We start from the raw sequence: 24844 nt of genomic DNA on the forward strand, positions 1-24844 counted from the left end.
TGTGCATCTGGGGGTAGGGGCTAAGATTTCACATTTCTAACATGTTTCCATGTGAAGTGGAAGCTACTGCTCTGAAGACCATATCCTGAATATGAAGGTAAGAGGAGACCCCACCACCACCACCACCACCACCACGCCTAACTGTCATGACTAGACCAAGAAGCTAGGAAAGGGCATTTTACTAAAGATGAGCTAGTAAAGACAGGCATATGGGAGCCAGTGATCTGTGGGGATGCTCAGAGCAGTTCCCTCTTAGTAGGGCAGAAACCATGAAGTTAAAAGAGTCCACAGATGTAGGCAGGAGACAGATCTGAGGAGAACATTGAATTTTATTCTACAGGTAAGTCAGTGATGCATAAGTTTTGAGTACTTAGTCACTTGAAAATCCCTGGGCTCTCTGTCCCCACTAGATTCTAATTCTAAAGCCTTTGGAACAGTAATCTGAATTTTGTGCAATGCCCCTCCCTCCGTGATTTTTAAGCAGATGATTAGCAGACCACACTTTGAAAAACATGGCACAGATGCTGGGAAGGACCCAAGAGTTTTATACAGAGAAATGAGTTTTGCTTTTTGGAAAGTCCCTGTAGAGCTATTGGTTTGAAGTGGAAAAGTCTGGAACTGTACAAACTAGTTAGGAGCCTGTTAAAATAATTCAATCACATGATGAGACAAGTCCAAAATAGAGCATTCAGAGGAGAGGACAGATTTGAGAAACATGTAGGGATGGATATGTCAGCACTTTCCAGCTGAGTAAGAGTGAAGAATGAGGAAGTTAGAGGAACCTCCATGATTCCTAGATTTCCGGTGTAGGTGATTAAGAAGATGGTGAAGCCAACAATTGAAATAGAGAAAAAAAAAATCAAGAATTGGTTGACGATGATAAATTTCAGAATAGGGTAGCTAGCTTTTAGGCTCCAGAGGGCCAAGCCAGAATAAATGGGCAGCAGAAGTGGGCTCTAAGACAGGAGTTCAAGAGAGAAATTAGGAATGGAGATCTCATGGAGAGGAAGAAATACAACAGCCTTAATGTCACCTGCCTCTTGCATTCCTCACAATGCAAGGCTAAAGTCTACAAAGACACTGGTAAAATTTAACACTGTTACCGCTACACTTTAGTCTCTTTGGAAAGGAAACTTCTATTTATTATCAGCCACAAATAACCTAGAGGAAATTAAAACAAAAGTTTTAACAGAAACTACTGAAGGGAGGCCTCTGGGAATCTATGGATAAAAGAGATGCGACATTACAAAGGAATTACCATTTGAGGCATCATCTTCTCATGCAAAGGTCAGGCTCTTAGTGGTGAATGGTTGCAGAGTACTAGCCAGTGTGTGACTCAACCTAAAAATAATTTTATTGCAAAACTGAAGGTTGGGGAAGAGATGTCAAGGTATACAACCCCATAATGATCATTAGGCAGAAATGAATCAACATAAGCTATACAAGCTCTGTGCCAGTACAATCATTTATTTAATTAAGCTAATGGGAGTAACTGATTCAAACACCACCCACAGCATCAATCAATCATGGATTTGGGTTGAGCAGATAATATTTTCAATAATGAGTTTCATCCTTCTTTTCAAAATGAAATTCATAATCTTGTTAAACTTTAGTAGAAGGCCTAGGTTGTACCTATTATAGTACAATTTTGGTGTGTCTAAAGAACTACTTTTATATTTTTTGGATATAGTCATCTCACAGAATATTCCACTTTGATGGACAGAGAAAAAAAATTTAAATGACAGGGAGGTGGATTTCTCACTTGCCTTCTTTAGTCTCTGCCAACAGAGCTAAAGCCTAGGAATAGCCCTTTAATATGCTCAAACACCCTGCCCACCACTGGGGGAGCATTACGTACACCAAGCTACATTCATAGGCTGGAATGGTATCCTGATGTTAAAAATGTTGTCAAGTAACTTCAGAAAATACAAAGACACTATTTCAGTTAAAAAAGCAAAATATATGGGGTGCCTGGGTGGCTCAGTCTGTTATGTGTCTGCCTTCGGCTGGAGTCATGATCTCAGTAGAGTGCCGCATAGAGTTCCCTGCTCAGCGGAGTCTGCTTCTCCCTCTCCCTCTGTACCCAAGTCGTGCTTGCTCTGTCTCTCATGCTCTCTCTTTCAAATAAACAAATAATCTTTTTAAAAATCTATATATGTGTGTATGTCTATAGATTACCTAAACAAAAATGTATGCATTAATACTAAAAAAGTAACAAAAAATTAGACAATACTAAGATGATATCAAAGAAGATTTCTTAGCGATAGGGTTACGGGTTTGGGGTTTTCTCTTCTTTCCTTGTTTCAGTTTGTTTCTCATTTTTCTGAAATGAGCGAACTATAATCATAATATAAAAGATTACACACAAAACAATTCAGGCTTCCTACCTGTATTTATTTCCCCTATGATCCTGTTTTTGGTTGGTTCTCTACAGGCTTAGACACTGGGGGGTCAAGGGGTAATCAGAGAAGGGTCACAGCAAACAACCAGACATAAGAGCTAGGTCCACATGAGAGGCAAGAAGGCCCAAAGCAGAGGCAACAACCTAGTTATAACCATCTTCCTCAATGATCCTTCAAATAGCTCCTCATGACCTTCATAGGATAACTGCTAAGGAATTTCAGGTCACTCTGATGATTCAAACCAGCTTTTTTGTTATTATATTTATGAGGTAGGAATCAACACCACATAGAACATCTCCATTCAAGCTATTCTTCATGAAAGATAAGAGAGTGCATCTGCATCGTGCTGTGTTTCAATTGGAGAAAAGCCTATTCACATTTGAGATATAACATCAAAAAGACAGGAAATAATAAGTGCTGGCAAGATCGTGAAGAAAAGGAAATCCCTGAACACTGTTACTAGAAATCTAAATTGGTGCAGTCACTATGGAAAACAACATGGAGGTTCCTCAAAAAATTAAAAATAGAACTACTATGTGATCCAGGAATATGTTTTAGATATATATCTAAAGGAAATAAAATGACTACCTTTAAGAGATCTGTGCCTCATATTGACTGCAACATTACCCACAATAGCTAAGACATAAAAACAATGTAAATGTCTATCAATAGAAGAATGAAGAAAATGTGAGATCTATATATTATTTAATCATAAAAAAGAAACAACTCTTGACATTTGCAAAAACATAGATGAACTCTGAGGGTATTATGCTAAGTGAAATAAATTGGACAGAAAAAGACAAATCCTATTGATCCTACTTATATGTGGAATATTAAAAAACATGAACTTACAGAAACAGAAAGCATATTGGTATTCACCAGAGGTGAGAGGTGGGGGAGATGGAAGTGGTCAAAATGTACAAAATTCCAGTTATAAGATGAGTAAATTCTTAGTGTACATCGTGGTGACTATAGTTAACAATACTGTATGCTATACTTCAAAGTTGCTAAGACAGTGAATCTTAAAAATTCTCACCATAAAAAGGTAACTATGTGAGGTGATGGATGTGTGGATATGTTACCTTATTGTGGTACCTATTCTGTAGTACATACATATATCAAATCATCACATATTATATATTAAATTTACATAATACTATATGTCAATTATATCTTAATAAAGCTGAGGAAGAAGGATAAAACACGCAAACCCTTTCCAGGTACTGATATTTTAAACCTTTCCATTACAAACAGATATAATTTTTCTCTTCTTTACATCAAAATGTGTCACTTCCAGGGAGAAAAATGTGCAAATTAAATATTTATTATGATATTCTTAAAGTACTTTTTCCATCATACAAAATGATATTCTGCTTAGGAATTTATGAAACAGCAATCCTTGTAAGAATTTCAGAACCAATCTGTTCTACTTTTAAGAACAATTCTATTTGGTATAGTTCTTGACAATTTGATTTGCATACTATATTCATGAAGCTTAATTACATTAGCATAATTGTAGTACTGGGCTTTAAAAAAATGTGTAATGTAACTTTGTCCCATTTAGATTTTCAGGGACTTCGTGTGGCATTTGAAAAACTTTCAATGACAAAAACAAAAATAATAAGCAGAGAGTCCTTTTCCAAGAGTTCAATTGAACTATAAAATCACAAACAAAAGCAGAAAGTTAATAATATTTGACCTGGACCACCTTTTCCAGGAGGCAACCCAAATACTTCAAATTTCCTAATAGCCCAGTGAAGCAAGTCTGGATTCCTGCTGTTTTCTCCTTCTCTTTTCCACCTTCATCAAGTAATATAGCTTTATGTCTGAATATTAGAACATCTGTTTTATGTAGAGAAGAAAAAAGGTGAAAGGAAGTTCATAGAGAAAAAAAGAGAGCATTAAAATTTATTTAAAATGGAAAAGAATAGGAAAGTCTAAAATATGAAATTCATAAATACCTCTGTATGATAGATACTGAAATAATAATACAGTAACAAATAGACCTACAATTTTTTCTACCTACCATGTTTTCATGCATGTATATTTAATTTGCAAGGCTCTAGGCTAGTCTTCCCTACCTAAAACATTTTCAAAACTATAGTTTAAAAAATATTTCTTAAGATATATGACAAGTAATGAGATACAGGCTTTTATGTGCTAGAAACTCAGTATGATTCAGAGCTATACAGAATTTCAGAAATCAACTCATCCAATATCCTCCATTAAAAGTGAGCACACTGAGGTTTGAGTGGTCAGTTATTCAAGACCAGCCAGGCAGAGGCTCACATTCTGTTTTATCAGAATTTTGCCAGTGGTTTCACTTTGTTGGCAGTAAAGCCACAAAGATTTGGTTGGTCCAACTCAAACTATCACCATTAAACTCAAATAAAAGTTTCCTGGCTCCTTTTCATTGCAACCTAACAGCAGCCCTGGGCTAGAGCCTGGTTGAGTCATAACACTCCCATCATCTCTCATGGCTCTATGAAAGAACTTGGGTAATTTATAGTAATGACAAATAACAACTAATATAGTCATTAAATCCTCACAATAATCCTCTGTAGTAGGCACTCTTATTATCCCCCACTGCCGAATGAGGCAATTGAGACAGACAGTTTGTGTGGCTTCCCCAAAGTCACTCAGTTTATGTTAAAGGTAGATTATTACAGTATACTGTACAGTATATTGATTTGACTTTTAAAACTCTGAAAACTAATTAATATATTATTATTTCCATTTTATAGACAGGGAAATAGAACATCCAAGGGATCAAAATGCTACTCTAAGATGGCTTAAACAGTTGCTGGTAAAACCAGAGTTTGAACCAAGTACTGTTTGATTCAGAATTGGAATGTTCTTATATGTGTTATCTATGCAAGTCCTCCTTAAAAGAAATTACTTTTCAGGCCCTTTCTGGATATTGCTTTGATGTGTTACTTCTTAAAAGTCTTCTTCTACTGTTTCCTAGGCATCAAAACATTTCATTGGAGGGCATGAAGTGGAGCAACACACCCATTAATGCACCTCCCTGCCAATGATAGATGTCATGCATGTGACTTCTTTGGGTCAGTACAACACGGGTCCACAGCCCTGCGCTGTACCTTTTTTTTTTTTTTTTTAATTTTTTTTTTTTATTTATTTATGATAGTCACAGAGAGAGAGAGAGAGAGAGGCAGAGACATAGGCAGAGGGAGAAGCAGGCTCCATGCACCGGGAGCCCAACGTGGGATTCGATCCCGGGTCTCCAGGATCACGCCCTGGGCCAAAGGCAGGCGCCAAACTGCTGCGCCACCCAGGGATCCCCCCTGCACTGTACCTTTTGTTAACTGTTAGAGTAGCATGGCAAACTCCAGTAGACATATGATTTTGCCATAGACTAGGTTACCAGTTGGTTAGTGAAGTATCAGAATCTCTCAACTAATGAGCTGAATATATCTCTAGAGAATTCAAATGGAATAATCTTCAAATATCTAGATATGCAAGCAACTATTTTTTATAATGATAGCTATCAGTGAAGAGAAGGCTCTGGCCTGCTGGATTGAGTTTAATTTTCTATACTGGTGAAAGGTTTTGTAAGAGAAAAGCAGAATTTATCCATTGGAGTAGGGAATGGGCTTCATCTGAATGATGAAGCGATGGGATATGGGGGTATTCCTTTAGAAGAAGGTAGGTGGGAAGCCTGAGTGGCTCAGCAGTTTAGCACCACCTTTGGCCCAGGGCCTGATCCTGGAGACCCGGGATGGAGTCCCGCATCAGGCTCCCTGCATGGAGCCTGCTTCTCCCTCTGCCTGTGTCTCTGCCTCTCTTTCTCTCTCTCTGTGTCTCTCAAGAATAAATAAATAAAATTTTTAAAAAAATAGAACAAGGTAGGTGCTAATAGGTATAATTAATATGAATAAAGATGAAATAAAAACAAGGATAGCTTCATATGGAGTTTCATAAGCTGAGGCTAGAGGTGGTAAAATATTTCTCAAATAAGATTTAATCCTAGGAATTGGGGACTGGCTCAGTGTGAAGAAAAAGGCGTGACTGGGACTCCTGTGAGCTTAATCTAACTTAGGTTAGAAAGACACACTGCTGCCTAGAAACTCTCAAATTTACACAGATACTCACTGGTTCATAAGAGTGTATGGAGGCATTCTTAGAGATAATATCAACCATATCATCAAGATACAGATGTTGAAACTGAGAACAAAAATGATCAAGAGCATATATGAAGTCATACATCCTAGAGTAATAACAGCCAACACGACTTCTGCCTATGTGTGATATACAACATTAGAACAATTAGCCATTTAAAATGCATCTTCTGAGGAAGGCGCTATAATTACCTCCATTTTACAAATGATATAACTAAATTATGAGAAGGTAAAAAGGTTAATTTAATGACACAAGATATTTAGGTAGCAAAATTGGGAAAGGCAACTTGAATTCAAAGCAGGCAGGAATGAGAACCCCAATAAGGGACCACAGAATTTTCCTCAAAACATGCAAATTCATTTCCCAGATCTCTTTCCTTGGAACTTAATAACAGCCCTTAGCTACAGCCCAGCTACTGACTCCTTAGTGCCACATCCTGCTCTTCAATGATAGTAACAATAGCTACTATGGACTGGCTTCTTACTCTGTGGCCAGCATCACTCTAAATATTTTATATCCTGGGGCAGAACCAGTGATGTTCAACAAACATTCCTTTTTTTGTTTCCTCCTCATTATGGGGCTCCTTGCAGTTAGTTAGAGACATACAAAGTGGCATGTAGCAGGTAGAAGCCTATGCCAGTCCTCCTGCTTCTACTGCCTCTCATCCCTTGCTGCAGAAAAGCAAAGTCTTCCTTTCCAGATGGCTGATCTACAGGATTCAAGCAGTCTGGATGATGAGCAGCTACATGGAGGTCAGTTGCCCCGGAGGCCTACCCCAACCCGTAAGTGAGTTTGTGTATGTGAGAAGTCAACTTCTGTTGCATGAAGCCACAAAGCTTTTAGGTTGCTTCTCAGTGTCCTCTGACATCTCCTGACTGGTAACATATGTCTGACTCACTTAATTTTCCTGATAGTCTTATGACTGTCAGATGAGGAAAAGGAGGCTCAAAGAAGTTGAAGGTCACCAAACTAGGGCATGGTAAGGCCAGACACAAATTCAGGCAGGTTCACTCTGGAGACTGTGTTCTTTCTTATTCATCACACTCTCACTGATATTTACAGTCACAAAGGATGTGCATACTGAAATGCTCTATTAAAGTTATTAACAGTCCATTTTGAATCATACTTTTTATATTCCAATGTGTCAAGTTACTGTTAACATGTAATTCCATTGAGCCATCGTGCTCTGCCTTGTTCCATCTTCTGTCAAGAGTTTCTAACATGGCATCCTTGGAAAATGATCAGGGCAAAAATAGCATAAAAGGGCTGGTTTCAAAATTAGAATTCTAACTTTAATATGCTGCAGCCAACACTAACAAAACATGTTGGTCAGCTGAAATAGAGAATGAGAACAGGAGCAAACAAAATCATTTTTTTATGAAAATATCCCATAGAATAAAACAGGCAGGTAAAAGCAAACCAGTAAAGAATTGGCTTCATTAGTAGAAAGTTACTAACAGCAAATAATGATCTCTAGAGGAAATAAATTTGTTTTTTAATGAGAGAGGGATTTATCTTATGATGATTAAATGGTAAGCAATAGAAAAATGTATCTGGAGAGAGAAAGAGGGCAAAGGTTTGAGAGAGAGAGAGATTAACTGCTTTTTGCCCAACAGTCCATAATGAGGACGATTAGAGGAGACATAATTGATTACTAATATCTCTCAGCCTGGACATAAGAGGAATTATGGAAAATTAATCTTTCAGGTTATAATAAAATAGATGATGATAAATGTCATATATAACCATCAACATGGAACAAAACAGATGAGAAAGAGAAAGTCAAATAATGATTTCTTCCTTTTTTGTACTAAAGACTTGGTGAAGACACTACACACAGCTCTCAGAAATGCATCATAAGAAAAATGATATGAATATCTGCTAACATTTACAGGCTGCTTTCTATCAACTAAGCATTGTTTGAGGCATTTTACTGGAATTAGCTCACTTAATCCTCGTAATTCACATAGTTCTACTATCCCATTTTTAAGAGAAGGAAATTAAGACACAGAAACTTTGGAAATGTGCCTAAAATCACAAATGTAGAAAGTAATAGTGGCAGGATTTAACATCAGGGTTTAGCTCCACAGGCTGTACTCTCTCTCCCAAATCACTATTTCACAAATAGGTGATCATGAGGCTTCTTGTCATGGAAAAGTACAAGCCTTGAAATCAAAAGAGTTGAGTTTCATTCCTATCTACCTCTACCACTTACTACCACTTACCAAGGTTGAGGCTAGAATGCTATATTTTTAAGACATCCATGATCACCATCCCCTGCTCAGCATTGTTGTTATGATCAAGTAAGCAAGAGAAAGATGTGGAAAATCCTTTGTAAACTGCTAAGTGCTTTATACATATGAGAAACTATATTGAGGGCATAACACGGCACCTAGATGAATGTTTAAGGAATATAATTTCCTGGGAGTTTAGGTTTCCATTACAAAGTGCCAGAGTGGCTATCTTACACAACAGAAATTTATTTTCTCACAGTTCTGGAGGCTAGAAGTCTGAGACAAGGATACCAATGTGATTAGGTTTTGGCAAGAGTGATCCTCCTGGCTTGCTGATGGCTATCTTCTCCATTGGGTCCTAACATGACAGAAAGACAGATGGAGAGTAAACCCTCTGCTGCCTCTTCCTATAAAGGCACTAATCCCATCACCAGGGCCCCACCCTGGTGACTTCTTCTAAACCTAATTATCTGCCAAAGGCCTCATCTCTAAATACCATCACACCAGGGTGTTAGGATTTCAACATATGAATTGGGAGGAGGGGGTAAGATACAATCTAGTTCAGTAGCACTGGGTGAAAAAACAAAGCGTGTGTGTGTGTGTGTGTGTGTGTGTGTGTTTATATTCCATAGAGAATCTAGGAGACAAGGTGAATACAGGGCAAAAGGGAAACCTGAAAATAGCACTAAATGTTTGGTGAATCCATGATGTCACAGAAAAAAAAGTATGATGTACATATGTGTTCAAAATGATTATAAAATACTTTGAAAAGGAGGGCAGAACTCTTCTTTACAGAAATGTTAAAAAAAATAAGATAAACTACATTTTATGAGGCATTTCACTGCAGTGGGAAGAACAGGCTGCCCAAGCTCATCAGATAGATCTAAGCTTTGATCTTGACTTTGCTGTTCTGTGTCCTTGCTAGGGTTCCTTTCCAGCAACCTAGCACTATTCTTGGGTCTTAGAAATGTTCTAGAAGAATATATATTCTCCACTGCCAGAGATAGCTTTTGTGTTCTTAATGTTGATTTTTTTTTAACATTCACATATCCAACTTCTGATTCAATGTCTCTATGTGGCAGGTTTGTAGGAATCTCTGAGCAAATCCAACAGTGACTTCTTGGTACCCAGTCACCCCCACTGACTCTCCACAAAGACTTTCAGCAATCTGATTTTTCTACTTGGTTAAGAAAAAGTTCTAAATCATATTTGGATCCTCTCTTCTCTGACACTCTATACTCTGTATCTTGGCAGCTTTGCCTTCAACAACCATCTAGAATCCAACCACTGCTCATCATTTTCACCACATCCATCCTTATCCAAGTTTTCAACACTCCCACATGGATTATTGCTAAACAGCTTTCTTATGGTTTCTCTCATTTACACTCATGCCTATAGTGTGGTTCCCTATGCCAGAAAAACATTTTAAATGCCTGTGTTAACACAAGCAGATCAATTTTATTATAGCTTATTCTATTAACACACTTACATAGGGGCTAATAAATTGGATAACTGACTTAAAATCTATTTGTGACTCTTCCTAAAAAAGACTAGTCCAATCATTTAGAAGTATCTGATATGCTCTGGAATTAAATTGGTGAAAAATCGGAAAGATAAAAAATAATGTGTGTATAGACACACACACAAAAAACACATGTACATATATATAAAGAATAAGAGACTGTGTCACACAAGTTCCTAGGGATCTTGGCTAATTAAGTAGGTAAATTGGGATTCTCCTTGTAAAATATTTATTTACTAGAAGACTAGAAATCAAGTTCATTTAACCAATTCAATATTGTTGGTATGAAAGTCATGTGCAAAGTGTTTGTAGAGCCCTGTGTGGGTCAGAAATTTAGGGCACGATGTGCTGAGGGAGAAGAGAGAGACTGCATTCTGTGAATTGATGTTGAGAGTTCTCAGCCAAACACATAGAACTTTCATTACAGATCCAGGACCAGCAGGGACAGAGTCAGAACCCTAAAGGCAGTTCCCAATTGACAAACAGGTGATGCTTCAGCAGTTCATTTGAAAATTGATTGTGTGGAACTCACACCATTTTCTCCCATAAAAACAGTGTTATAAACGGTGGTAGGGTGTGTCTCATGGCCAACACATAAAAGCTTATTTTGCCCATAATGGAGCTGAAACTCAGCACAATTGCTGCAGAAAAATAACTCTCCTGCAAATAGTAATGAAAAAAAGCAAAAACAAAAACCCCTATAAACTTGAATTAAAAAGTAGTGGCTTATTTCTCTTGAGTGCTACTGCTTATAGAGGCACAGTTTTAATTAAAAGAGGATGGGGGAGTACATGGAGATGTTGATGGAGAGTCTAAAGGGGACTGCTGAGAACTCAGGAGGGTGGCTCTGGTTATTGTTTTATTTCACTTTGAAACATAAGGTGTTGGTTCTCCTTGATACAGCATTACTTTTGTGCTTATAAACCTTGATGTGCACTAAAATTTTAAATTCTAAAAATGAAGAATGAGAAAAAAGGAAATAGGAGGTAAGAATATGCTCATGAGTAACCTGAAGGAAGCTAAAAGTAAGAAAGATGGTTGGAAGGATGGATGTGTCTATGTGTGAGAAAATAGTCATCATGGAAAATCTGCTGAGAATAAAATGGCATATTGTGTTTATATTCTGTAGTTGGAGAATAGGGAAGAACGGTGGAGAAGTGATCTTGGATCATATTATTCCAAAACAAGTTAACTTTAGACAGTCTTGTAGCTATCTAGAACAAGACAGAAAAGGGAAAATATGAAGCAAGAAAAAAGGGAAAACGTATTTGATCAAACATTATTTACGTAGGAATATGTTTATTGAGAGCTTGGTGTTTATCATATTCTGAGTCTTTTTCTTTTTAAACACCTTTGTGATTAAATAATAATCTTACTTGCTAATAAATCATTTGAATTTAAACAGAAAAAAGTAATTTGAGATTTTAATTATCTTTATACTTTATACTTTAACTCTACTGGTATAAGTTATCTAGCTATGTCCAAATAAGCCCTTTGTATGATCCCCAGACTAACCCAACAGAATATGAAACTATTAGGATTGTTCAGTTATTTTAGATGTGCTGAGTAAAGCACTAAAAAAGAAACAAACAACAACAACAAAAAAAAACTTCCATTTTGTTTTTGGCTGAATGATCTCATGTTTAAAAATTAATGCCTTCAAATTTCACTATTAATACAGTTTTGCCAGTGCTCAACATAGCTAAGAATACTATCAGCTATTTATTTCAAGGGAACAGGCAGGGACATGCCACAAGATAGATCATCAATAACTGTGCAGACTCTATAGCCAACCTGTCATGGTTTTGAGAAGGTTTCTTCCACTTAACCCTTAACTTTTATATGCCTCAACTTTCCTATCTCTAAAAAGAGGTTGATGTGAGTCTTACATGTGTTAACCCACGTAAGAAATTTGTATTACTGCCTGGCATATAGTGAGTACTCAATAAATATTACCTATTATAATTCCTACTAGGCAAACATTTTGATTAATAGTTTCCATATCTGCCAGAAATTAGATTATATTCTTGGGAATATTGGAATACATTTAACATTAAACTACATTAAGCAAGTATTGATTTTTTTTCTTGTATGTTTTAGAAGGCATCTAGAGTTTTCTGGCATTTCAGATTCATTTTCACAGACCAACAAATATCAATTCTTACTACGTTTTTGAAGAATGTCTACTGTGGTATTATAAAACTTGTGAAAGGTTAAGGTTCAAGTGTTTTGATTTAATTTGAGGAAGTGTTGCCAATAGATGTCCTGCATACTACTTAAGATCGCGTTCTCTGGGGAGGGGAAGAGTTACAAGATGGCAGAGTAGTAAGGGGTCCCTGAATTTGCCTTGTCCCTTGAACACATCAAATTATTCTGAACAACCAGGAAATCAATCTGAGGGTTAAGAAAAAATCTAAACAATTGAAGGAAGAGAACATGGCAGATGTGAGGTTCAGAGTCATGAACCTGAAAAGCTATAGTGCAGTGAGTGGGAAAGAGCCATTTTAGTGGAACAAAGTCAGGGTGAGAGGAGAAAGCAAGAGATAGAGTGGAGCATAGGATTCACACAATACAACATGATGAGGGGATCCCCTGGGTCACAGAAGGATTGCTCCCGCTCCTGGAGTGCCTTTGGAAGAGGGTAATCTGCATCTCCAAAGACAAGGGCCCAACAGGACTGGGTGGGTGTTCAGCAGCAGGGGACAGAGGTACCTGCAGAGGGCAGACAACCTGATCTCAGCTTTTCACCGTGCATCACAATAGACTCCAGCCACTGTGCACTAAGCAATTGCTTTTTTGGGACAGAATGGTGCTGGGTGCCACAGGCCCTTCCTCCAGGGGAGGGAAGTGGGCCCACGCCTTGTTGGTCCCTTTAAGATTTGTAATTTTGAATCCTAGCCCTGTGCCAGAGATAAAACACAGGAGAACTGTGGTGCCTGGCATACTGACAGCAGGGCATAGATAGGTTGAAGGCAGAGACTAGATGAAAGCCTGGTACATAGGAAAGGAGACTGTTTGCTTTTTTCTGTGAGGGCCTCCTAAACAGTGATGGCCAAGATTTGCCCTCCCCGTGAGAGGGGGGTGATACCATCCTCCTTTCCACTCCCACCCCTTCCCCACCAGCATGGTTAGACTTTGGAGAGAAACACAGCACCTCCAGTGGAGGCTGGAGTCACTTACACAAAGCTCTACTCTCCTGCACCCAGCAAGGGCATCTTTGCAAAGACAGGTCTGACTCTGAGCCAGCCCAATGGGCCTCTCCGTCAGAAGACCAATGCAGATCCCCCTTCATATGACAGGCCTGCTGATTATAGAGTGCTCCAAAGTGTCAGCTTTAGTTCTAGTGGAAATAGAACCAGGCTTTCCTTTTCCTTTGTTTTTATTTTTTATATTTTATTTTCTTTCTTTCTTTTTTCCTTGGTATCAAGCTCGTAGATTTTTGTTTATTTGTTGGTTTATTTGTTTATATTTCCTTTTCTAAATTTTTGGATCAGGCTCCTTTTCCCCACTTCTTTTCTTTTTTCCTTCTTTCTTATTCTTTGGAATCAGGTTCATTTTTCGTTTGTTTTATTCCTTTTCCATTTTTCTTGGATCAGCTCCCCTCAAACTCCCCCCCCCCTTTTTAAATTAGGATTACCTTAACAAATCAAAGCACACCTAATTAAAGGTCCAAGCACTCCACACTGCAAGTAAGCAAGGAGGAATTTGTTGAGGACTGACCTATGGGAAAGAGCAACCCAAAAACAAGTGGAGTGCACACGGTATACACCAGAAATACTTCCTAAAGCATCAGGTCTGGGATAGTATATGACCATTTCTTCCTAATACAGTATTATTCTCAGGCAGCAAACATAACAAGCTTTCATAACACACAAAAAGAAACCTAGACATAATGAGAAGATGCGGGAATTCCCCCAAAAGAAAGATCAAGAAGAAATCACATCCAAGGATTTGCTCAAAACTTATATAAGCAATATATCTGAACAAAAATTTATAATAGTCATAAGACTACTAGCTGGCGTGGAAAGAAGCATAGAAGATAGCAGAGAAACTCTAGCTGCAGAGATTAAAGACCTAAAAACTAGTCAGGCCAAAATAAAAAAGTACTACAACTGAGATGCAAAACCGAATGGATGTAATCACAAGATAAAAGAAGCAGAGGATTGGATTAGGTGATACAAAAAGTAAAATTATGGAAAATAATGAAACTGAGAGGAAGAAGGAAATAAAACTATTAGGTCATACATACAGACTTAAGGAAATCAGCAGTTCCACAAAGAACAATAATATCTGTCATAGGAATCCCAGAAGAAGAACAGCAGGAAAATGGGGCAGAAGGTTTATTTGAACAAATTATAATTGAGAACTTCCCTCTTCTGGGGAAGGAAACAGGAATTCAAGACCAAGAGGCACAGGATTCCCCTCAGAATCAACAAAAACAGGTCAGCCTCAAGACCTATCATAGTGAAAGTCACAAAATACAAAGATGAAGAGAATTCTGAAAGCAGCCAGGGACAAAAGATCCTTAACCTACTAGGGTAGACACATAAGGATAGCAGCAGAACTGTCCACAGAAACTTAGCAAGTCAGAATACAGTGGCATTATATATTCAATGTGCTGAATGGAAAAAATATGCAGCCAAGAATATTTTATCTAGCAAGGCTGTCATTCAGAATAGAAGGAGAGATAAATAATTTCCAAGACAACCAAAAACTAAAGGAGTTTGTGAACACTAAACCAGCTCTGCAAGAAATACTAAAGAGGACAGTTTGAGCAGGAAAGAGAGACCAAAAGCAACAAAGATTAGAAAGGAACAGAGACAATCTACAGGAATAGCGTCTTTACAGGTAAGATCATGTTCTCTAGAAAGACTTCTTGGACTACTAACCATGACAGATTTGGGGTTTCTTCTATATGCTCTCACAGCACTCCTTCCCTAGCATCCCTCCCATTGCCTCTTTGCTCATCTGCCTCTCCAGTCTGTACAGACAAATGTAAATTGGATATTCACCCTTGTGAATTCACCCTTGTGATACACTGATATCACAAGTTCAACCTATAAATCTAAAATATATAGCACCCCCTCAAATTTCCCATTCCTCCATATTCCCTAATAAATATATTCTCTGAATGGCAAAATTTGTTTCCACAGCTAACACATTAGTTATCACTACCCTCAAACTTCAAACCACATATACAGCAATTCATCCAGTCTGGCATTTCTCCCTTTATGTCTCCTTGATATTTTTTTGATCACTACTTTCAAACCAACCATCTCTACTTTACTAATAATAATTGTTACTATGATTGGCATCATCTTCCATGGGTTACTAAGGTCTTGCCCTCCCCTACCTGATTCATTTTCCTCATGGTAGCCACAAATTTTGCTAAAACATAAATCTAATATGACTTAAGTACCACAATGGTTTCCACTACCACAAACTAAAATTCAAGCTTATTAACTCAGGATGCAAGGTTCTGTGTAACCTCTTCCCTCCTTTTAACTCCAGTCTCAACTTACACTGGTGTTTTCACTTGTGAGCAGAGATTGCGGTGAACATTATATGGATTTCTTGCAGGTACTTAGATCACTTCCTGGTAAGAGAGAGCATCCATTAAATGTCAGCTGTTAGGTTTTACACCCCCAGAAGATCTACACCTCTGCCATGCTGAATCCAGATAGACCATAGTTACTCCCACCTCTGTAATCTAACATGTGTTAATGTGCAATGCTCTTCCGTCTTCAATTTAGGGTTTGTTACAATTATTGTACTTATTTCCTAATAGAAATATTCTTGTTTTCTTGGCATTCTTGATTGCTAGTATATAAACTCAGGTGGATAACGTCTGTGCTTGCCTCCTTAATTACTGTTTACCTAACATGAAACACACCAGCACACATAAAATAGGTGCCCAGTAACTGTATTCATTAGTTTACCCATGGCATATAACTGTGGAAGTTATATAATGAATTCTTTAAATATCCATTAAATGAAAATAATGGACACAACATGGTTAGTGGCAAAACTAATATTAGCCTCCTGGACTTATGGTTTCTCACTCATCATTCATTCATTCGTTCATTCTTTCATTCAAAAGCACATTATATGCCAGATATTTTCTGTTTTCACAATCTATTTAGGAAAACAAACACATTAAGAAATAATTGCAGCACAGTTTAGTATATAGTAAGGTAAGTATAAGTTACTTTGAGGACACACAGAATCAAAGACTCATGTCTATCTGATGGAGTCAAGAAAGGCATAATAGAGAAACTAACACTTGAACCAGGTCCTAAAGGACAACTATCAACCAGTTTAGCAGGGAAAGCATAAGAGCATATAGAATGAGAGGAAGAGAAAAATGCACATAGTCTGGAGATATTTCATATCATAAGGTAGATGGTATTGGGGGAGGAAAAGCTGTGAAAGATTAAAAAAAATCCAACATAGGCAAATTCATTGATGGTTTCTCTTTAGAGGATAGTATCATTTCCTTCCAATTTGTGGGTGGCACATAAAATTGCTACTTCTTGGAGCTATTGCACACTATCTCTCTTTAGATAACTTGCTTTATAACTAACCCTTAATTAATGCTTCACCTGACAGGTGAGAATAAAATAATCTGGGATCACTGGTCCTTATTATCCTCTGGGGCAAGGTGAATGTGTTGAGTGACCCACACCACCTCTTTCTTAACCTACCCAGGACACTGAGTGACTGTGTCCTGATTCTGATCTTGAAGTGATAGGTATGAGCCCAGAGATTGGGAGTAGAGTTTCTCTGCTCAGTAACTGAATGATGGGGAAGTGGAGTCAGTAGGGGGTGAGAAATACAAAAAAAAAAAAAAAAAAAGGCCATTTTCATCAGAAATCCAAGTCATTTTCTTCAACAAAGATTTTTCCGGGGGCAGAGAGGGGGGATAGCTTATATTTGGTACCTGAATTTTATGTCTGCTTCTCAGTTGGTTCTCAGTTGTTTCAAAACCCACAGGGAAAAGCTTGACTGGTTCTGAAAATATCCTCAACAGTTTTATTAGCCATATAAAGCAAGTTTGGACATTTACCTTTCACAGGTGGGCTACAATTGTAGGGGACTTCTATATAAGATACCATTTTAGAATTTACAATAAAAAAATTCAACAGGCAACAGTTATTGACACATCTAACTCTTTCCAGGGAAAACCACATAAACTTTAAAAGAACTACACAGAATTGCCTGAACTTCATAAGGATCACTGGAGGGCAAATGGAGCTATAAAGAAAGGTAAAATTATGCTTTGAATTTACCTACAGTAAAAATGTTTCAAAGTGCACTTGGGAAGTTGGGTATACGGCATTATGAGCACAATTTTGCTAGGAGGAACAGGATTGGACCAGTTAATTTCTCTGATGGGACTCTGAAATCTTTTTACTATAGTCTACACAAGGATTCATTGTAAAGGGACTTGAAAGATATAAAGAAAACCTGGTTGTGATTTTGTCCCATGGAAAAACAGAAAATGAAAATCTACCATTGGACATCTTTTTTTGAGGGCTGAAGACATTGCATGGTCTACTAGCAGTATTAGTATTATTAATGGAGTATGCACTGGAAGAGACATTTTTCTTGTGAAAGAGATTTATAAAAATCTTATAGTCAGCTAGAAAAAGGATGTAGGTGTGTATTTTAAAGATCATAACTGAAAAAGAAACTATACTATACTCCTCTAAAGTAAAAGGATTACACTGTATAATCTTCTATGAATTCAATATACGTAGTTCAATCCAGAGGGACTCCTGTGGGGATTTAATTAACGATATTTTGTGGCTCCAATTAGAATGAGATTCTTAACCTTTCTAATATGCTGACCTACCTTTATAGGAAAGAAAAATTATACCACAGGCATACTAAGTAATTAAATGTACATTAATGCTACTAAGAAATGTGAGCAACTTTTTCTTATTGGGAAATACTCCAAAAGGTCAGTAGGTCTGATGAACTTTCCAACCATAAACATAGTAAACAATTTCTTGACATGACAAACATATCCAGAATGCCTTATTCTAGTAATATCAACATCCAAATATCATTCTCAAGGTGTGAGCCATTAATATGCCTTTAGTGAGACAGGAAATAGGCATTTATCATAAATTCCAATAAAGGAGTTCCAGTTATAGTCTGCACTTATCTCAAACCTGATGGAAAACTCTAAGAAGGGACAAAGCATTTTGTTTATAAAACTGAAACTGGTACAAAGTAACTAGTCTATCTATATACTTTGTCTGGGTTTAAGAACAACTGTTTTACCAAGTGAAATAAGCCAGACACAAAAGGACAAGTATTATGTGACTCCACCTATATGAGCCACCTAGAATACTCAAATGCATAGAGACTGAAAGCAGAACTTTAGTTACTAGGAGTTGGGGTGGGAGGGGGAATGGGGAATTGCCTGATTGTTACAGAGTTTCAGTTTGGGAAGGTAAGTTCTGGAGATGGGTAATAAGGATGGTTGCACAACAATGTGAATATACTTAATGCCACTCTACTATGCACTTAAAAATGGTTAAATAACTTTTATGTTATATGTACTCTACCACAATATTTAAAGAAACTGTTTTATCAGATCTTTAATTTAAAGATGGAATACTTCCTCAAATCATTTGAAGATTATTTTCTAAAGGTTCTATCCCACCCAGCCACTAAAACCAGAATATAGTGACTTCAACAGTCTGTCTTGTTTAATCTCCATTCCAGACTCATTGTCATATTTGTTTCCCAAGGGTTTTTTTTTTTTTTTTGTAGATTTGTATTTTATCTCCTTGTAGAAAACTTCTTGAGAGTCTACTATGTGCTAGGCATTGCTTTAGCTTCTGTATGCAGTAGTGAGCCAATCTGTGAAAGAAAACACACACACACACAAAAAAAACCCTGTTCTTATGAAGCTTACAGTTTCTATATTTAGCAACATGTTAATATTTATACAAATAGTCTGAGTATCAATGTTATAAAACAAAATCTCAGGTAACAAAGGAATCAGCAGGATGCATGCTACTAGGTAACTGTTTTGATTGCTCTTTCTATGAATTTACTAAACTGACCAAATTATTGGTGCTACAAGGTCAGTTTCTTTTAAGAAAGATAGTGAAATTAGCTTATGTTTGTCAAATATTTTCAGACTAGGTGTCTCTTAAACCATGATGTACTAATCATAATGAACCACGTGTCAGTATAGTTGTTTCTTAAAATTATTTATTCTGGAAAGCCTACAACAGTACATCATCCAACGTAAGTCTTAGCAAACCTAAATAGTTGGCATTGGCCAAAAACACTAAAGCTATGTAAATCTTTGAAAATTAAAACTTACTGTCTTCTTTTTTAAGTGAATTTAAGAAAGGGACATATCAAAATAAATAATTAAGTGGATATTTAAAAATCAAAGAGATGTAGAAAGTAATCCATGTGAGTGTGCCCTGGGAATTTGACATTAGCATTCTACAGGACAATGAATGTTGTCAGAATATTGAGAGACCACAGGTAGAATTCTGGCTTGAAAAATCCTTTTAGCATTCTTTTAAGATGGAGATAAAGGGATCAATTGTTTATCCCATAGGAAAGAAAAAATAGACTTCAGGTAAACCTTAGGTCTCTGAAATGCAAAAGAATACAAAGAATTAAAAAAACAAAACAAAACAAAACTTACCAAAGAGTTACAACAGGACAACAGTATAAGATTTGAGAAAGATTATCTTTTTTTTTTTTTTTTTTTTTTAAGATTCTATCAAGTATGAAAGAAGCAAGGACTATCTTGTTTCAGGGATTAAAATCTAAAATTGATAGTAAGTAGGAAATTAAAACTATGTTAAATATATATTGATATTAAAATAGGATATTGCATGGGATACCTGGGTGGTTCAGTGGTCGAGCATCTGCCTTTGGCTTAGGGCCTGATCCCGAATTCCCAGGATCGAGTCCCACATCGGGCTCCTTGCATGGAGCCTGCTTCTCCTCCCTCTTCCTGTGTCTTTGCCTCTCTTTCTGTGTCTCTCATGAATAAATAAATAAAATCTTTAAAAAATAAAATGGTATATTGCTAGTTGAAACTCTGGGGGCCACCAATTGAGGGGGAAACCTCTGAAGTCTAAAATATCTTTTCCTCTAGATTTCATATATATATATGAAATATATAGGAAATATATATAGAGAGAGAATATATATATGGGTATATATAGGAAATATATATATATATGTATCTATCTATATATAGATACATATATATCTATATATATGGCTTTGAGTGTTATTTAAAGGGCTGTGCCAGGATGAATTGGGACTTATAGTTAAACCTCTGAAAATGCCCGGTTGTTAATCAGTGCACCTCTTGTGATCAGTTGACTGTTTTCCTTATAGTTACTAACTCCTCCAACAGAAGAGTTGCCTTTTCAAAAGTCTTTAACATATATTTTTCATATATGTGAATATTACATATATATAAAATATACACCGAGAGAGAAGGAGAGAGAAAGGTGAAGAAATCAGAATACGATGAACTTGTACTTTTCTTTGCCTGTGTCAGTACTCTTATCTCCCGTAACTATCTACCCAGGTGAGCAATATCTACAACCTAATATGCCTCTTTTCCTATTTTTCTTCCATACTTACATAATCCTAGAGAGATACATGTATAAATGAGTTTTTTAAACATAGTTTTTATCATTATTTATTTTCACAAATTGGATCATAGTATTTACATAGTTATGCCTTATATAAAACTCTTCATCATCTCCTAGAATTCAAATTCATTCTTTCTAAGGGCTATGTAATATTCTGTGAAATGAATATTTTAAGATAATCTGTCCAGGACACTGTGATATATAGTTGGGTTCAGGAAGCATAATTATGGAGACATTACCTGATTTGAGGAGGAGTTTCTTTTACTGGCCATTTAAAAACAATGCTAGACTAAGTATCCTTGTAATGGCTTTGCTAATTGGTACTTTTATTTCTTTGTTTGTTTTAAAGATTTTATTTATTTATTCATGAGAGACACACAGAGAGAGAGAGAGAGAGAGATAATGGGGGGCGGGCAGAGACAGGCAAAAGAAGAAGCAGGCTCTGTGCAGGGAGCCTGACGTGGGACTAGATCCTGGGTCTCCAGGATCAGGCCCCGGGAGGAAGGCGGCGCTAAACAGCTGACCCACCCAGGCTGCCTAGTACTTTCATTTTTATGGGATAAATTCCCAGCAGTGAATTTGATCACTCAAAAGGTTTATGTATCTTTTATTTTAGTAGGTGCTGCTGGATTACTCCCATAGAGGCTTAACTCTTCATATTTCTTTCAACAATATAGGAAAATACCTAGGTGAGTCCTAGTAGATGCAGTTATGCTATAGCAACTAACAGTTCCAAAATTTTAGCGGATAGCACAAAAGTCGTTTATTTTTCATTTATGCAAAATCTGATGTGAGTCCAGGCACTTCTCTAAGCCAATTGTTACTTGTAAAGTAACTAGCTTCTTTGAACGCTGGGCTATCATCTCAAAAATGATCTGGAAAACTCAGTCATGTAGTCTCACAATCACGATAGCAAGTGAAAGAGGAGACAAGCTAACTGCGATGACAATTGAGAGCTTTGATATAGAATTCATACTTATTCACATTGTCCTTTGATTAGCCATGTATAACTGCAAAAGGGCAAGGGAGTGCAATCCTATGTGTCCAGCAACAGAGCCGATCACAGAGGTGAGCGGTAGGGAGATAGGCAAAATTCATGAAGGGAAGTGGGAGATAGAGGTTTCCAGTTATGGAGTGAATAAATCATGGGAATAAAAGGCACATCATCAGGAATACAGTCAATGATACTGTAGTAGCAATGTATGGTGACAGATGGCAGCTACACTTGTGGTGAGAGTAATGTACAGAGAAGTTAAATGACTATGTTGCACATCTGAAACTAATATAACACTACGTGTCAACTGTTCTCAAATAATTTTTTTTTTTTTAGGAGGAGAGAACAGACACTAGGTGTCCTTTCTATTATAGCACCTTTTTCCTCCATACCCTCTCTGTATTAGGTACTTCAGATCTTTTAAATTTTTGCCTAAGAGGTTTAAATGGTAACTTTGATAATCTACATTCTCTCAACCATTATGACTGGGAATATTTTTCCATATGCTAACTGGCATTTTTAATTTATTCTTTGAATTGTCTATTCGTTTCTTTTGCTCATTTTCTGGTCCTAACCTCCCTACCCAATCTTATTTCTTATTTTCCCTGTCAAGAAAACCCCTATAATTACCCAAAGAGATTCCTAAGCTGTCTCTAAAAAGCTGAGGGCTATAATATTTCTGTGCTTATGTTCATGCTGTTAATATTCCATAGACTTTCCTTCTCTCCTTTCCACATTTATCTAAGTCCCTTTCACTACTAAAGGCCCAACAAAAGGCCCACATCCTTTTTTAAACATTCCCATGCTTACCAGCCTTTCTTTCCACAAATTTTCTATATCCTCATTTTGGTGCTTAATCTACACAACCCTCACTTGCTCTTCATAATTTCATAAATATCCAACCTCCCTTTATAGAAATGGGGATTTCCTATTTTTCCCAGTAAACACGCTTTCAAAATGAATTTCCTTCTTTATATTATGATAATTCTGCTCTGTTTTATTGAACGAATGGAGGGCCAAAGTATGGATTAAAGATATACAATCTAAGAGACTCAGCCAATAAAGGGTCCCTGGGACCTGATAAATCATTTAGTGTGTTTTGTTGTTGCCTATAATGTCTCTAGGATGAGAATCATTATAATTCTCACAGGAACATCAAGTTGGTTAAATACTTCTCAGATACCTGCTACTCAAGTGAGCCACACTGAATGGGCAACATGAGGGTACTTGAGGCTGAAGTGGGCCATTGGTACTTTCAGCTACAGTGTCCTCTTATTAATGCGTAAAACATTCCATAGAACCACAGTGTCCTCTTATTAATGCATAAAACATTCCATAGAACCGGTGTGAATGAAAATATCAATGTATCATCCAAGGTACTTCACTTTCTACAAAGGAGCAACTTTGCTATTAAAAAGCTACAGAGCAATGTACAGTATTTACATTGTATTATGTTAAAAGCAATTTGCCTGTAAAGTATCAAGAGAAAAGTATAAGTAAACCCACTTTATAGATATGAATGATCTGGAAGGTAAGCTACGAACTTGTTGCTCTGTGTATTAAATACTAAAATTATCATTCAAAACCCCTAGGACAGTTCAAGTATGTGTTTGCAACACTTCAATTTTTAAGAAGAGAGATACACTGAACAACAATGAAAATCTTTCAAGTCCAATTCCTTTAAACCACTTGATTAGTTTTCTTCCTTAATAACAATTATTCTTGTGGCTTAATGATGGCTCTTTACCTTTCTGAACATTTTAAGTGTTCCTTACACAAGGTCAGGAGTGGGAGAGGGTAGAAAGATCACATCTTAAATGAAAACAAAGATATAGTTTGGATGAAAAGATGGCTTTGTATAGGAAGTAATTTCAATTTGGATTATTCCATTTATGTACTAGTAGACTACTAACTGCAGCTAAATCAGCATACAAAGAACATATATTAAAAGTCTAATTGCAATCTCAAATCTAGCAGCATTAACCTTTTGATGCTGTAGCGGATTTTCTCTCTCTCTCTCTCTCTCTCTCTCTCTCTATATATATATATATATATATATATATGTTCTTAAATCTTCAAATATGAGACCAAAATGGAATGAATGGATCGCTTTCCCACGAGTAACCAATAATCCACCTTAGCCTATGTTTTAATGTTCTTGCTGGCTATGTATAGTTGCAATATCTCTTATCATCAATTCCTTTAAATTAGTTGCCTGCATTATGGCATGTGAAACACTAGAACAAGCATATTATTGTTCCATGGATAAGAACACGTCTGAATCAGTGTTATTGTTTTGTGCTCCTGTTCTTGCTAGACTGTGTTGTTGTACATTAAAAGGTGATGTGGTATTCAACTTTAATGTGGCTTTGAACTTTTTATATCCTTGGTGTTTTATTACATTTTTATTTACTCTAAATATATGATCCAACAAAAAATTGATCAAATGAAATCTGCTAAAATTAAACAAAGACAGAAACTCTGTTCTAGATTTTTGGCTGTCTCTAAAATGGACAGCTGATTGTGGACCTTCCAGTGAAGTATCACAACCACTTTAAATTTGATACCTGGGCTGCATACTTATTTATTTTGATTGGAATTAAACCATTCATACTGGCTAGACAGTTCATTCAAAATAGTCAAAATTTCTGAGTTTAAGATTGTTATGCAAAAAATCTTAGAGTAAGAAATAGCAAATTAGGTTTGCATTTTTCTCAGCAGTTTCTCAAACTTTGAATGGATCAGAATAATTCAAAAGGAAATTCCAAAATGCAGATTCATGGGTCCCATGTGAAATCTACTAAATCACACTCTCTGGAGTACAGTCTAAAAATTCTCATTTAAAAATAACCTGCTCAGGAGACTGTGATGTAGAATTGGTTTTGATAATCACAGGAGAA

At 36.7% G+C, this 24844-nt stretch overlaps 1 long non-coding RNA gene across 10 annotated transcripts in view; it reads right to left on the minus strand.

Moving 5' to 3' along the window:
* Positions 1-24844, minus strand: part of LOC144322307 (uncharacterized) — a 551832-nt gene that overhangs the window by 335102 nt on the left and 191886 nt on the right. The window contains exon 7 of one of the 10 annotated variants that reach the window (XR_013387912.1): positions 15823-15894. The exons of 8 other annotated variants lie outside the window; for them this stretch is intronic. This is a non-coding gene — a long non-coding RNA (uncharacterized LOC144322307). Of the gene's footprint in view, positions 1-15820; positions 15895-24844 lie in introns of all 10 variants that reach the window. One more of the 10 variants, XR_013387911.1, reaches the window with a different exon arrangement.

This window comes from Canis aureus, chromosome 10 (genome assembly GCF_053574225.1).
Source record: "Canis aureus isolate CA01 chromosome 10, VMU_Caureus_v.1.0, whole genome shotgun sequence".
Classification (NCBI taxonomy): Eukaryota; Metazoa; Chordata; class Mammalia; order Carnivora; family Canidae; genus Canis; species Canis aureus.